Raw genomic sequence first — 17,483 nt, forward strand, 5'->3', positions numbered from 1 at the left:
TTTATATTCACTACTCCATTAGCTACTAGTGGACAGTCGCACATAGGCTATTGGTCTTCTCCAAATGTCTCTAATGCCTCTGACGCCATGATAATATTGCAGGTCTGATATAATTTCTTGATTCGGAAGATATATAACGAAACTGCTTGGAAAAAGAATTTGATTCTTCGGATTATAAATAAACAAACTCATTAAACATTGAGATTTGCATCACAATAAACCCAACATGCACTTAATTATCTTCTCCTTTTTATGCAAACGTCCGATAGATATCTTAACGACCATTATCGTATGTCTATGTGGTGGCTCATGGGGTGTTATGTGCACTCACTCGCATTTTTTCGTCAGTGTGGTCTCTTTTTGCAGGTTACCCACTTACATTATTTTTTAAATGTGAACATGAAAACACGATCTCTATTAAAGAAGTTGGATAGCAAATCATTGCCGTTAATATAATTAGGCTTATCAAAACATCTATGATATTCGTAGATTCATGAAGTCGCACGTCATTGATCCACATATTAATATTAATATTATCAGGATTAAGATTCGCTGCACCAATATCATATGTTTTGGTTACAAAATTAGCTGCATTTATCATTTAATAGTAAATATCACATACGCTGAAAGAGATTATAATATTTGAGACTTCCATTTCTGCTAATAATTTCCTTATCCAAGCAAAATCTATTCTAGAATTTCTCTTCATTTAGAAAATACGCATTTTCCTAGTCATTCAACGCCTTTCCACATCATAACTCGGGTTTTTTAAGTTTAAAGTGAAGTACGGTGATATCCACTTATTAATATAATCACTGCGGTTATCTCTACGTGCGAGCAGCGCTCACAAATTGGTAGTCGACTCTATCTTCGATGATTCGATGAATTTAACACGTGCAACCACCCCCATTGCTTGATCCTCTTGTAAGAATACTATTTTATATTTTACCCTTGATATGCCGGCCATGAAATGATTGCAGGCAATATTTCCTCTTGATATATATTCTATGTAAATAGTTTGCTCATTTTTTTCTGACAATTTACTCGTTTTCTATTCCAGTATTTTCCTTTTATTGCCCATTTTCATTTTTATCACGTCAGTATTTGCGTGTTTATTCATGTGATGTAGTTGCGGCAGATAGTTTTCACCAAAATCGCGACCTTTATTTTATTTTTCCATTCCAAACCCTAATCTCATTTTATACTTCCATCCTACAAAACATCCGCTACGAGTGACTGGAACCGAGGTTTCTCTTTTATTTGTGATATCCAAACGGCTTTTTCGATGTTCGATGGGGCGGTTACGATTCTATCGATCGCTCTTTACCGACTTTCTCTACCGGAGTTCCGGGTCCGTTACACGAGGAATTGATGTCCTTTTCGTCCGCTCAGTTTTTTTCGAGTACTCTATATCTGGATGCAGTTCGGCGAGGGGTGATTGAAACAACTAATAATGGATTTCCATAAATTGAAGGGATTTTGATTTCGAATATAAAATCCCAAAACTCATTTGGATTTATGGATTCAGTTTGGACGATCACGAGATCACAAATTCTATGAAACTCACTACCTTGATAATTTTTCGCGTACATTTGATGATTTCAAATTAAAATGACGGAAGTGGATAATTGTTTCGTTTCGATTGGTAATCGATATAACGGGCCATTGCCGGAAAATGTCATCCAATATGTGCTATAATACCCTGATTAATTTTTTCCGCAATGGATACATTTTTCCGATGGTATTGAACCTACAACGAAGATTATCATATTTTCAGTGATATCCTCGCCGAGTGTTGTTTTTCTACTTCGGGGAAAATCTGAATCATCCATGCATCGTCTAACCCTCAGGCCAATTAATTTCATTCATTAAAATGCTTTGACGACCTTCAACTGATATAAATGACTTATGGCTCCCTAGAAATCATGATATTCCTAGGGCATAATGAGTACTTCACTCCGAAGATTTACTGCACCAACTATCTATTTAAGGTATAAAAAATGCTCCCTTACACGGAGTCAACCCTTTTTGCTATCTTTTTCCACTTCTGCGCACTGGTCAAGTGTCTGTGTATAAATCGCAACGGATCACATAAATAGCATGAATTATTCATAATAGACAGATAGCTTTTTTATAAAAGGAGATCCTCGAATTAGGCCAGACATTGTCCATTAATATATTTCTATAATTAACAATTTAAAGAGGAAAAATGTAATAAGTATTAGTATTAGCAAAATTATTCTAACAAAAATAGCATACGCAATTACGTATTTGAGAAAGATAGCATTTCCAGATGAACTATGAGCTCATTTCTTGGTGGTAACTAATTCTAATTTATTTATTATCTTCATGGACTCATTCTTTTAATGCATAGGATCTTTCAATTACATGCCTCCTTATCTCTTGTTTGAAGTTTAGTTAGCACCGTATCATTCGGCAGCTAATCAGAATCAAAATACAAATGAGAATCTCTAACAATGAGTAATGATGTTATTGCATACATTATCAAGAGAAATTAATAATTAAGGCTGAAATTAATCGAATTTTTTATGCATATTGATACCTATATACCGGCTCACCATTGGAATGAATTGCGCCAGGCGCAGGTGTGAAAGGTGCTAACTCTTGTTTTCATGCATCTGCAAGTGCAATAATTTTTCTTTATGAATGAATTTTTTATTCCATGCCAAAGTATCTGTATGCCATAATAGTATTTAAGAATATCTTAAATTTTATAAAAAATTGATTTATTGAGTTGTTTAAAGAAAATATGCTAACTTATCCTTGTTGAAACAAGAAATTGTGTGTATAGTTGACGGTCCAACAGTCTTATCCATTACTCTTTAATAGAATTGTCAAAATAAAATTTTGTTGACACAATGTGGACCACTAGTATCAGCCAATCAAATCTCCACGATCACCCTTACTCGATGAAACTACATTCTCCACCTGAAAGTATGGCGCAAGGTATAGAGGGGAGCTTTTAGGTACCGAACAGTGCAGACGCTTTCCCACATGAGGTTTTATCCTCTGAGTATGCAGTCGACATTTCCGGTGGTGATAGGGATACACTCTGGCAGGCCACGTGGACAAAACGTGAGCTCTCATTACGAGTCCTGCTTCCCATTCATTACCTAGTGATACGGGAAGGGAAAAAAGTTAAGATCGCTTGGCGCATCCCATCCTCTCTATAGCTCCAGTCATTTTGACACGTTTCCCATTCCCCCGACTCAATGCTTTCCAATCTTTCGTTTTCTCTCACTTCCAGCCAACTATGAAACCTGGTGTTCGGAATACCTTTCACCCTTTAATCCCCAACATAACGACGATGGCAAAAATGATGTAACCGTGGGGGGAGAGGTTCATCATTTTTGCCATCGTCAGCGGTTTCGAAAGGAAGTGGGACGTTGTGATAGTGTACGAGGATAGAAGCAAAATACCTTTCCCTTGCACCCTTAGGGTCCAATTAAATGCACGCGCTTCCGTAATGGGAGCATAAACAGTTGGACTTTTTCATATGCGTTAGTGTGTACTTTTTAAAATCCACCGCTGGCCCTATCGACAGACTTTGACCATTATAGTTCTGTGCTTTTATTCTACAGAGCACGAGGGGCAACAAACGACTTCGTGTCCGCGTTCTTTTGTATGGGCACGCACGCATTCGTGGAATCACGCGAACATAATTGACAGAGAGCTATAGAATGAGGAGGAGATATTGACGAGACTGAGCAAGTTCAAAGTAGAGAGGATGATTTGATGGGGATAGATGAATGTTAGCTATTCAACAAAGCGAAGCTTGGATAGCAAAACAAGCTCTATGGAATGAGAGCTCGAGCGATAAATTGTTTCAAGTAATAACCATAACATCCAAGTACTAAAGGAATAAAGAACCAGAGTAATAAAATTCACTAACTCTTGGTTAACCTTGTGGTATTCCATTATAAGTTTTTCCTAGATATACACAAATACTTATACCACTTATTTTAAACTGAAAATAATTGAAGAAGAAAATCCGGTGGAGAAGCGCGTGTATTTTGCAAAACGCCTCGGATTGTCCGCTAGCACTTGGCAGTAAGAGTGGGGGTAAAATAAGTGGTATATAAGTATTTGTGTATATCCAGGAAAAACTTACTAGAGTAATAAAGCTGGGTTGAGGTTGCGAGGTGGATAAAACACCGGGAAAGTGGGTGGTATTTATACAGTATAACTTCATCATTTATAACTTTTTTTTCTCCAAAATGAATATTTATATCTAATATGTATGCATCTCAATCTAAGACAGGGAGATTTCATCTGTCTTGACAATCCGTTACCAATGTTCAGCCCCATAAATTAAGTTAATTCATAGGTTGTATCTACAAAATAGTTTAATACATGCTTAAAACTATTTTTTCGGAAGCATACTTTAGGAAGACACTGGAAACCCAAGTGAAAATAGAAGTCGGAATATAATACGACTTTTTGCCTTTTTCCATTCAAAAGGAACTTGACTGCGGTTCGTCTGTTTTTTTAATTAATCAAAATGAAAAACGCTAATAGGAGTAAAATTCATTTTTATCCACAGATCCACACTGTAAAGTAAGTTCAATCATCGACCTATATGAAAAGGAGATTAGAAAGGAGGCTCAGTATTTCATAGAAATATCAGTTTCATGTTTATTCCTCCATTTCCGCAGAGTCGGCATCTCCCCCTTTTTCGCTGTATCGACGAGTGACCAATTCATCCGTTGGGACGTTATAAACCCTCATTTTTTTCCTTTCCACTACTATTGTCCAGGTCAGCGAGAAAGGGATGGTTTTGTTGACCTGTTCATCCGAAACTCGTGGAATTGCCCTCCCTCCATCATGGCCGAATCTCGATGGGCTCGAATTATTTCTTTTTTCCGCATAAATGCGTTGCGCGGATTCACCTCAGAGTCCTCCGCCGCCCACTGTCAGCGCGTGAATTCTAGGCCGTTAGATGGGGAGTCATCTGTTCACCTCAATGATTCATTTTTCGGGGCCTCAGAGGAGGCATCTTGATTAAGGGGACGGGATAAAAAAAAAGGACGTTTTCCTTCATTCCATGAATATGCCGTGCTAATTGAAAATTTTCCGTCCCTCATATTTTCCCCACGGAGAATGCGGATCTTGTAATCTATTGCCGCCAAAAACCGTCAGTTGATTGGCAAATGGAATGGGCAGTAAATAATGGTCAACCGATCACTTACCCGTACCATTTAAATCTAATCTGCGACTACATGTCAGAAGATAGGTGTGTGCGTACCTAGGTGCCACCCAATTTTTCCTTCTCGTGGATAGTCATATTACATGCAGTGAGAGAATTGTTTAATATAAATTTTATTGACAGTTCATCTAATGGCTTTTTGCTTCTAAGGAAGCGCTGATTAATTATTTCAATGATTTCATGGAATTGTCGACTGTAATCTGGGAATTTTAATGATATGATATTAAGTAAAAATAATTGTAGAAGCTATAACACTACAGTGTGTCCAATTATAATTTTTAAAGTTTCCAATTCTTATTTCACACCTGAATCAAGGTTTTTACTACATTTTGTGGGTGTATTCCATTTTTATCACACATTTGGAAGAATACCTTAAGTGAATTTACATTATCACGCGGAGTATGTTGAATATCATATTATAAGGGAAAAATACATAAGTAACCGTATTTAAAAAAATCCAAGAATGGGTTTTCTACCTCTCTATTGGGGAGACAGCTCGGCTTTACTCTTCATTATCCGCTAGCAATGCAATATTAATTCATTTTAGCCTTTCTCATCCACAAGTAAATTTTCAGAATTAATGCATTCCTCCATTTCATTATTAAATACATTTTTAACTAAAGGCCATTACATTTACAAGTTGGTCATGAATATCTCAAAGACCCCCCTTCAACTTCAGCGGACTAATATATTCGGGTAGGAAATTTCCTATCCGCGAGTATGACTCTATTATAGAAGCTAATAGAAGGCAGGAAAAACAACAGCCTAACTCCTTCTACAACCACCATCCAATAGCCCTTCCCTGGACGCCTCGCCTGCCTCCACACTCGACTGGCAATGAAGCACTCCATCACGTATCCACCTCTTATTTTCCCCCATGTTACCCCTGCCTCTCCAGTGAATTGGAAGTTTCAAGCTACTAGCATGATCAGCAATCACGAGCTAAAGCTTCCAGGTCACGAGGCAGAGGAAAGGTAAAGATATAAAGCGATACTTTAACCCTCGTGGAATCAGTCGCTCCTAGCCTCGGTCGCTATTCGAGAAAAGGGGTTTCATGAAGGCGGCAAAGCGGCTTCTAAAAGCTGCCACATGACTCATCAGTATGGAAAATTAAAACGTTGGTTCATCAAGAATTATTCTCTATGCTCATTTAAGAAATATAGCCTTATGAAATCCTGTAACTGTCGTCAAAGATGTTTATTAAAGATAAATGGAGGTTGAGTTCACTAAAACAAATGTTAAGAACAGGGGTTGCAAAACATATTCATTAAATAATATCAATATGCTGTCATGTATTATGGGTCACAGTGACGTAAACTTCGCAATGACAAGAAGTTAATACATTCACCTTAGCATGAGACGAGATTTCCGAGAGATGATGCACGATTACAAATCGTCTATCCTAGAATGTACCATGGTATACATTGTGTTAAGTTGCGTCGTATTCCGTCCCATTCGACATTCATTTCTTTCCTGTTTTTATTTCCACTTCCCATTTATTTAACTCTGTGGCTTTCTACTCTCTTTTTTCCTCTCTCTCTCTCTACGGCTGTTTTTTCATACCGTCCTTTTCCCGTCGTGGCGGCGTGGGGTCTGCTTGCCCCACCGGATGAGCCAACCACCTGTTCCGAGACGCGTCTCGAATTCGCCTTGTATTTATGTGGACCCCTTTGCGGATTCCCCTTTCCTTACCCAATCTCTCTCTCTCTCCCCATGCCCTTATTCTTCCCTTCAAATTGCCCAGCTTTCGCTTCCCTCGCAATTACCTCTCCTTGGCAGATAACGAGCATAGAGGCGAACGCATAAAGATACACTGCGAGCTCGCAAACCTCCGATCCAAATCCCTCTTTCCTCCGAAGCTAAAAGATCGAATTCTGAAGTTGGATTTCTTCTTTGCGAGGAACAAAAAGTGCAATGTGTTTTTTTCTCATACAATAAGATTTTTTGTTCAGCATTTTTCGGTAAAATTGGTGCGCAATAAACAAATTCGGTTTTTGAAGGTGAAAAAACCAATACAATCGTAGGATGTTTAGGGTGGCTCAGGGTATAAAGAGAACGTAATATTATTTGAAATTTTTTAAATAAATGCTGTTAAAACGATGATAAAGCATTAATAATCATTGGACAAAAGCTAAATCAAATTAAATTAAAAATAACCATTGGATTTAGTTTTACTTACTGTTATATATCAAATTTTTTACATTTATTTTTACGTGAATTTTAAAGGCATTGTAATACATAACTACTTTTACTATAGTCAATATTTTATTTTCTGCCTTCACTTATGATTTTCTGATTGCCTTAACTTTGGACGAAAGCCATTACATATATGAGCTGATGAAATTGATTTTTAGAGACACATGTTATTACTTTTCGGTGCTGCTGCATCCTCACATTGCTAAATTCCAATCCACCTATTCAAATACCCACTTTTTAAAATCCCCAATTTCTGTTAAAAAACTTAGCATCGAGTAGCCTCTGATTATCCATTCACTTACTTATCTCTAATGCATTGCTCTCTTAGTATCCCGACTTTATAGTTTGCTGTTTTTCCGCTACACGTGACATTTTTGTTAAAGAATTAAAAAAATTGCTATATATAATAAATTTTCATGAATAAAATAGGATTCCTTAGTAAATAGCTTTGTTATATTGAAAAATTACCAATACGGTCTTACGTAAATATCTCATGGTAACTCCGCAAGGCTTCAAATATGGCCAACGGGACAATTCAATGACATTACAAAGTGCCGGATTGAGGAAATAATCTATCATGGTACATTTTTTTGCCGCAAATTTGAAAAAGGAAGACTACGTGCGTCATAAATATTTCATACATTATTGAGGTGGGTACTAAATAACGCTAAAGTTAATTTAAAAGTGAGCTAACACATATAAGCCCTTCAAATGACCTGTTCTTCAAATATATGAAAAATATTGAAGTCTTAGAACTAACGTTGTATTTTAGTGCTATCAAGTTTGTCCATCGAATCTAAGTGAAGTTTATTAAATATTCAACCGAGAAAAATTCTGGAAACTTCTATCCTTGTAGGATTCCTCAGGAAAAAAGATGCAATTTATCCTCAGAGGAAATTAATTACCCACAAGAAAAGAGCCATCAGCAAAATACAAACCAACACATCACCATGAACCTATTTTAGTCTCAGATCGATATGGTTTGCTTCTCTAGGGAAGCCAACGTCAGCTGGCTTTGTGGTGCATGAAAGTATTCAAGGAGATCATTAGGGGTCGCTTCTCAAGTAAGAAACAATATTTTGGTTCAGCTGACTTGATTCCAAGTAGTTCATGTTTTCATTCAGTTCACAATTCATGCTTCCACTCACACACATCATTTTAATTTTCCTCAAGTTTTTTAAAACAGATATTTCAATATTAAACGTAACATGAATTAGATACTTTCGCGGTATTTGGAAATATCCATGGAAAAACCAATGAAGCTTACCAAAATCAATTATTAAAGCGGAAGTCCTTACGGATTCAAGGTTGTATTTTTACATTTGTTTTTGGAGACAAACCAGATATTATTTTTATTAGTATATTGCATACAATTTAAAGTTCACTGTGGGTAAATGGAGCTCATTCAATACACGAAACGATTCATCATTCAGAATAGAAATTATGCAATAATTATTAATTTTAATACGAAGATGGAAACTTTCCCTGTGGCTGATGAAATCGTGAATATCAGATTTTTATAATATTTAAAGGATATCAATATTAGGAATAAATTACCAATATTTTCAATAAAAAAATATTTTTTTTAAATTTTTTTTCCTATTATGATCAGATGTGTTTATTCCGTGATGGAGCGGTTCCGTGAGAGATTGAGAGGTCATTTTTCTCCGCAGTCCCTGTTACACTCGACCGCGTACCGCTAATTTGCATGCTACCAATTTTTCTCCGTTCCGGCCTAATTGGCCCCATGGGGCACGGTCATTTCCTTTTGGGAAACAGGAGAGCGGGCATATGTGGCTGGAAGGGTGGGAGATGCTCCTTTATCAGCCTAACCCACATCCATCTATTTTTCTTCCTAGAGTGCCCTGTCGACCTTCTCTTCCTCTTTCATCCCAGCGTTCTAAAATTGCTCTGTGACGTAAAAACAAGGGAGAAAGTCCCATGAGCATAGATATAGGACAGTTATCGAGGTATTAGTCTCCCGAGCTCAAAAATTTCGCAGTGAGAAAGGCTGATCAACAACTAGAGATCGATACGCAATTGGACTGAATAAAACGAATCCAATTTGGTAGACATCGTTAAAAACCCTGCTCAAGGGATAATCAAAATAAATAGATTTCATCGGAAGTCAAATACCACGCAATGAAAAATAAAAAATATGTTCATATCATTTGAAGTTACAATTTACCACATCGTCAGACAAACTACGATTCTCGTCTTTTTCAAAATTATATATACTCAGTGAGATAAACTCGTCACAATTTTTTCCTGCTACTATGACTTTCGCCAATTTGTATGAAGTATATGAATACATTCGGATATTTTTTGTCCGTTATAATTAGATAATTATTATATGTAATTAGATTATTATTATATAACTATTCGGAGTGCCACGGTACCTTGATTCTTGAATCAAGGTATCGTGGCACTCTGAATTTTTTTAACCTCTTTTGTATTTGCTTTTATAATGCCATTATCCTTCGTGTATGTGTGGCGCGTATCAACAGAACAGGCGGGCACAGCAGAAACCAAAAACTATTCCACGAAATAATGATGACTTCGAGCCTGCTGAAAATATGATCGCGGATCTTCCAGAATATACTCAGTACTGGGATAAACACTCTGTTATTGAATCTTGGCGTTGATCGTCACAGTTATAAAATCTCAATCATGAAACGTTGTAGAATGATTCAAACCTCAAAGACCATCGGCGTAGACACCATTGTGCACTAGAAATACGATTGTCCGGATAATCTTTGAATTTCTAAAAATTACGCTAAAGTAATGGTGCCGTCTCGACCGTGGCCCTAGAGATGTTGTGATAATGAAATAGGATAGGATAACGGAAGGCCTCGCGTCGTGTACCGAGGTCGGATCGAATGCCCTACATTTGCCCCGTGTATACATCCCACCCGCGGGGTATAACCGTTATACGGAGCTGCATAATCTTCAGGATCGGTGTGCACGGGTAGTGAGCCTTCATCTCCGGCTCTCTTCGATTCTTCGTTCGCCCAGCCCAGCCGGGCATCCATCGCCAGGGAGCCCCGAGGTGGAAAGCACGTTCGGTGGATGAGAATATGTTTACGTCATCGATGTGATAATCTGTTCGATCGGGATTTACATCGTCTCCATTTGCTTGTTCCCGGACTCGTGGGTCCGACCTACTCTGCGAGGTCAGCTTCGTCCACCACCCTCACCTGGGGTTTCGGCCCTAGCCTTCGAATGTGGCAAATTCTCCGCATGTGTGCCTGCATGAGGATAACCGGGAGGGATATTTTTCAAAGGAAAGGAACTAGCGCGCACGGCGGTTTGGGAAATGGGTGGTTGTGCAGGAAATTCGATCAGCAACTGGCCGCCCGTTTGATTAATACGGCTTCACGTCATGCTAATCATTATGCAATAAGACTACTTTTCTTATTAATTTCAATTTCGGGGGTCATCATGCATTCAATTCCAATTACCCGCTTGGCAGTAACATTGATATAATCAATTCTGTCTGCTAAAAAGACGCAGCCATTAAGCCCGGCCGATCAATATCGACTCCCAAATTTGTTTGGCATACGTGTGCCAGTAGAAATTTATTCGGAAGGAAGGAAAGTTTTAATGATACCTTTATTTTAATTTATTTAAAGAAATACGTATGCTTTACGTCAAATTGAAAAACATTCGGAAAAAGTTTTACCAACTGAATTTAGCTAGCGTAAAAACCTAAATTTGAATTAATTTTTTGCTGTGTATCTGGTAAAAACCTTAACAAATTGTCAATAGTTAACATTTATATTAGGAGATTCAATTGCTACCGATTTTTGCATTATTTTTGATAAGCTTGGTGCTCCCGACCAAGTACTCATTTTTGAATGAAAAGGAGGTACTTAGTTTTTAAATAGTATTGACAATTCTCCTCAAGTTGTTGTTGTTGGAATCACCGCAAATGGAAATTAATGTTTTGTATTAGTAAATTAATTATAGTATAGTTTCAATTCATTTTAATAGGAATAACTGACATTTTAAAACTCACTTACTTTAAGGTTACCAGATGCATAAAAATCCACCATTAATTTGAATAAGTATTGTTAAAGAATCCAGTATTATTGCAACTTAATCTACTCGTTTCTTATAAACGATATCACATACCCTTCACTATTGTTATCATCTTTGATGCGAACTCAGCTTCACATGGCACCAATGTACTGTGTTTGATTAATGATATGTTAAGAACCGAAGATATTTGTTGATGTGGAACGAATGCATGCTTCTTAACATGAAAGATAGTTCAGAAAGTCATCAATCACGATCCTATTGGATAAGCATTGCATCTCGAAATTGTGTGCAATGCCAATTGCATTATAATACGTGTTGTGGTGATGACCTAAATAACGTCTCTAGCCAACAACGCAAACTTTATATTACAGCGTGTTTAAAGGACGACTATCATGCATGGTTTACACTAAGTTAAAATCAATATTTAATAATTCTCTTTCATTTTAAATATGTCGTATTTAATACAAATAGGATTTTTACTGCGTTATTTCTCCTTCTGCTAGACATTTAATTTATATAATTTTACTGATAAAAATAACACTTAAATCTGTAAATAAACATGTACCTAAGTAACTTAGCGTTATATTATAAAGTAAATAACCTAAGAAAATATGTAAATGCATCAATGGCGTGGAACAACCAAACTTAAGTAAGTACTTCTGTTTTACACTTAACACCATTGATCAATTTAGTTAAATATGGCAATGCAATCTTTCCGCAGAAATTATGTGGGCAGGACGCGTTTCGATGCTGCAAAAGCATTCTTGAGTGCCTAACATCAGTCCAGCGCCCTACGATTAGTCACGACCTAAAATGCTAGCTATAATGATTTTGTTTTCGAATTTTTTTGAAAGTAACTGCGAAATTTTTCAAAATGGTTTTCTGTATTGCAAAATGGAATGAATATCTCAATACAGATACATAAGATACTATTTTACATTATACAACAGGATTTTTTTTATTATGAATGGTATATTCTAACGGTTTCGAAATGAAGCCTGGACCTCATATATTTCATTCCTTGATTACCTGAATTTACACATGTAGAAAAGTAGCCATTTCTTCATCCTCACTCTCATGCTTCATCATGGTGATAACGGAGTTACATTAATCAGAAAGCCTTGTTTTTCTCTTAAACCGAAATGAAATAATATCTATCTTCAATATCTATATATTTTTTTTGAGCCTTAACTCTTATTTTTCATAATTTGAAATAAATGATATTATTAAATAAAGTAGTAAGGCCGCTTAATTAAATAAAGTAGTAAGGCCGCTTGATTAAATAAAGTAGTAAGGCCTCATATTCTACCTAAATGGCATTCTTTACCACAAGTTTCCAGTCCATCATCCCAATTCTCATTTGACACACCAAGGGTGTTAATTCTGTGGAAAATTTGAGGAAGGTCCGGAATGCCACGGGAACGATGGGTTGAAGATGGAAAAGTGACAAGAAAAACAGGATAAGCACACATTCTCTCATTGGGACTTTGAAGAGGAGGAGGGAGAAGAGAGTGGAAGGCTCAAACCTAAACCCATTCGTACGAAAACAAAACCGTTCGTGAGAGAGAGAGAGAGAGAGAGCGCGCGTGGCGAACCAGCGAACCCTTTGTGTTCAGATCTTTTCCCGGGCGGACGGAGATGAGGAGAAAACGTTCGCTCATTTTAACACTTTGACGAGATGGGAGAGGGGGAGGCCTTTATGGCCTTTATGTTGGACCACGGGGTGAGAAAGGCAAGAGGGGAAGAGAAATGAGGCAAGGGGAAGAGGGAGTGATAGAATGGGGCATGGAGAAACGGCGTGACGCGTGGAAACGATACATGCGAGGGAGCGATGATGGATGGATGGAGAGTCTCGAACGAGAGGCGCGAGGAGTTTGAGTGCTCGGAGAGAGCAAAGGCTGGTTGACTCGACACTTTATTCCGTCGTGCGAAACCTCTTTCCTTGCCGGCGTCATGACTCGTTTCCACTCAACAGAGCGCGCGAAGTTGTCTCCGCGATTGGAGGAGATTTCGGCGTCAACTGTTGTCGTGTGGATAGGAAATTTAAGAGGACGCATCATTCCGGTGCGACTGGTATTTTTCCGTGACCTATGATCCGATTTAAACTTACGCCTTGATCTTGAAATTTCCAGGGTTAATTGAGTGAGCCGCTGATAATAATTCTCAATATTTTATTTTTGAAAATTTAACCTCAGCATTTTTATGGCAAATTTTTATGATTTAAGATACCGAAAAAGATTTTTTTCTCTACTGCCTAAAAGTCTTAAGATGATACGTTAATTTTCAAATAAGTAACACGTCACGAAAAAAAAAAAGTATGACCGATTGAGCGGTCGACGTGCATCCTTTCAAGGATAGATGAGAAGTTGCTCTGTTTTCTTAGTCACAAAGGATGGATTATTTGGAGTGAGGTGCCGAAACGCCGTAATATCTTCGTGTTCATAAAATGTGGTATAAAATAGTAAAAATATGCACCTTTGGCTAGAATAAGCGACTGCCGACAACACGACTAAAATATTCACTAAGGGTATCTGGCGGGAAAGCAAATTTCAGCCGCTATTACTTGTGATCCATGTGACAAAGGGTATACATTTCAAGAAATTCTGTAGTTTCTACAAATAAAAAATTATTTTCGGTAGCCTGGAATGTGAACTCATTTCAGTAGTATTTTTTCAGGAGATAAACTCATTTAGATTCCAAAGCGTAGAGTACGAACTAACCTAATGTTATCCTAAAAAATGGAAGATGTACATTCTAGAAGAACATACTTGTTCCACTAAGAACGAAGATATGCTACGTACTCCAGAATAAATTTGAATTCATGTTATGCACTCGCTTGCGGAGCATTACGGTCGTGGACTATTGTGTTTGAATCAACTATGAACAGTATCATCTGAGCCTTTGTTTTTGAAGCATTAAACAAGAAGTTGCAGGCTAAGGGGTCCAAAGCCCTACCTTAAAGTCCCTGCCTTCCTTAAGTTAGATCTCATCGCCGTCAAAAATAAATTAAATTAGGTGAAAATCCATTTTCAATTCCAAAATAGATATATTTAGAGCTGCGATGTGATTTATTTGCTAGTTAGTCAATTAAAAACCTATAAATGAAACACCTTCGGTGGACGTATTTCATACATACTTGCTTCGAATATTTTTATAAGAAATAAGGTCCCTCAGTGTCGATATTATCTTTGTTCTCAAAAACCATCCATAATTTTTGCTTTTTGCCCTGTCCATGCCTAATTTAAAGGAAATATTTCCTAATTATACGGTCCATTGAAACAAATCCAGGCTAGGGTACGTTGCTTTCGAAAATCATCGGCTGCCCGAGTAACTTCCTGATACATGCAAAGCTAAATGATACCCCTTTGGGTTCCAAGCTAAAATTTTTCATAATTCAAATGAAAAAAAAAACGTTAAAAGCGGCAGGTTTATGACGAAAAAAATATTCGCAACATGCGCGTTTTGATTGGAAGGAAATAATTTTGCCTGCGAAAGAAGTGTTGCCGAAGTTCATTAAAATGGCTAAGCTTCAGGAAGTATATTTATTTCATCCTATCAATGATGCGCATTATTAAAAACATTTCATTTATGTTCTCATGTGCTTTTATCGTTCTTATGTATTTGAAATCCCATAGTAATTACCGTGGGCAATTAACTTCACTACCATTCAAACTGGCCGGTTTATACAAAAAAGATGAATTTATCATGTAGGAAAAATTGACTTCGAAATCTCTGTCCAGAGTTTCAATGTGAATATAACTAGTTAATGAGCGTCCGAAATTTCACTTGACCAATAAAAATAATTGCACTTCCTTCCAATCATTGATGGCTTTAAGTTTTCAGGGATAGCAATTCAATGGTTGCACGTCCTTTGAAATCTGAATGTCATCTCATTAACAAAAGCATTTATTATCTATATTTTTCGTAGGATTTTGGTCTATATGTTCGGTATCCCTCAAGTTTATAGAGCGGCTGTTTATTCTTTTTATTCCATTTCCATCATTCCCTTTTTATTTATCTCGGAAATGGGCAGAGAACTCCGCAAGTCCTCTTCCATTCTCATAACACCATTCGCTCTCTAGGGATGATGAAAGCGGGAGCGACTTCCACGCACTCCTCCGCTGAGGAAAAGAGAACGTTTGGAGGAATGGCGCTCTCCATTCCTGACTTCACGTTGGGTAATATTTCCAGTTCTTTTTCCTTCCTCGAAAACCGCCTCCCATCTTCAAATATGATTATGATTACGGATCTGAAATATTAACATCACCAGGTGTTTTAAACCTTTGAAATAGTATTTTTACGGCACAACTGACAAAGGTTGATGTGAGGAACATGGAACTATTTTGGGAAAACCCAACCGAGAGAGAACTTATGAATCCTTCGCAATAGGCTTACGGATAATGGTATCTTGAATAAGAATAGGATTACATTGGTGTTAAGGCGTGGGAAAGCTTAGGTTTAAATTTTGATTTGTCAGTAAACATTGAGAGATATGGGTCTAAGTATTTCAGTTCCAGCGGACTCTTAATTTATTCCAATTTATTTCGAACGTTTGAGTAGAAAGGCAATCCAGCCTTTTATTTGTATTTATAATTTAATGTTATTCTTCTCTCATCATACATCTCCATTTCATAGGCAGCGGTTTTATCCACTTGGAGATGGTAAATTATTACAACTTATTGGTAGGCAGGAAAAATTTCCTGAAGTAATTCATCGTATAATATTTATTTTTTATCCCCTGTGCGCGAGGAAAAATTCCAAATAGTGAGAAACTACTGTAGTTTAATTTTTTTCTACGGTTTTATTAAATTAATTTTACGCTGCAAAAAATAAATTTAATGTGACACGTGGGAGGAATGACAAGGATATGAATTTTATTCTTCAATTTAAAACTTTTTACATCAAGTGCAATATATGCTCATGTTCATTATCCAGAAAAATATAATACAGGAAAGATGTTTACAAAAATATATGGTACATAACGAAACACCTGTTGTTCCCACTGCAGTTGATATTTTCCTCTCTATTCTAGCCAACCAACTTCCCGGGGACCGCTTCACTTCATTGGCGAGGTTTACGACGGGAGCAGGGATCATATCCAAGGGTCATAGGTAAGTTTGAGGAAATCCCGGTGCGGGGAGGAGCTCGTGAGGGAAGGAGATAGGGATGAGGGATACGAAGCCGACAGGATCTGGGGTGGTTTGAGTGACGGGGAAGGACTGCTGACGGAAAGTTTTAGCGGGTGGAGGGAGTCGAAGGGACGTCTAGAAAGGGACATGTTGGGGTCGGTGGCCGGAAGGTTGGGAGGGAGGAATAGGAGGAAGAGGGTGGGAAGGGGGGAGGGGCTAAAAGAGAAGGTGACGGGGGAGTGAAGAAGGGAAAAGGGTATTGAGGGCAGAGAGATGATGGCGGCAAAGGGAGAGAGAGAGGGAACGCTGTCGATCGAATTTAGAAGTTAGTCGGAAGGATGGCGATGCCACCGACGAAACGGGAATGGTGCGTTGTCAGGGAGACTGAAAGACGAAGGGAGAGGGAGAAATGACGTGGATTGGATTAGAGAAGGACAAGAGAAGAAGATAGGAAAAACAAGGGAAGCTGACGGGACGGACGTAGGAAAAGAGCTAAGACCCGTTCATAACAACTTAACTTGACGCAACTTGTCTTATTACAAACCAGACCGATCGCATACCTTCAGTCATAGCTTAAACAGCTCATCAGTCGTGAAATCGATTTTAGAGAATTTGCGATTGTTTATTTCTCTAAATTGGCTTTTTTTTCTGTTCCGAGAAATACCTTGACCCAAGCCCTGAGTTGTGAGCAATGAAGTGCTGATATCCCTTCCTCATGTGGAGCCCAATATTGCGTATATGACTACAATCACAAGGGTCCCCAGTGTTACGATCCATTTAAATACAAGGAAAATAGCAGAATTCTGAATTTTGTCTCAGCTCATACAGCTTATTTTGGGGGGAGGAAACAAGCTTCAGCATGGCTTCAATTGCTCCCGTTCGCTTTGCAT

The 17,483-nt window shown here is 37.7% G+C and overlaps 1 long non-coding RNA gene across 1 annotated transcript in view; it reads left to right on the top strand.

The window, feature by feature from the left end:
- The window catches only part of LOC124153251, a 182,549-nt gene that overhangs the window by 70,713 nt on the left and 94,353 nt on the right, over positions 1–17,483 (top strand). The window contains exon 2 of the long non-coding RNA XR_006863611.1: positions 16,497–16,575. This is a non-coding gene — a long non-coding RNA (uncharacterized LOC124153251). The remainder of the gene's footprint in view (positions 1–16,496; positions 16,576–17,483) is intronic.

This window comes from Ischnura elegans, chromosome 1 (assembly GCF_921293095.1).
Source record: "Ischnura elegans chromosome 1, ioIscEleg1.1, whole genome shotgun sequence".
Classification (NCBI taxonomy): Eukaryota; Metazoa; Arthropoda; class Insecta; order Odonata; family Coenagrionidae; genus Ischnura; species Ischnura elegans.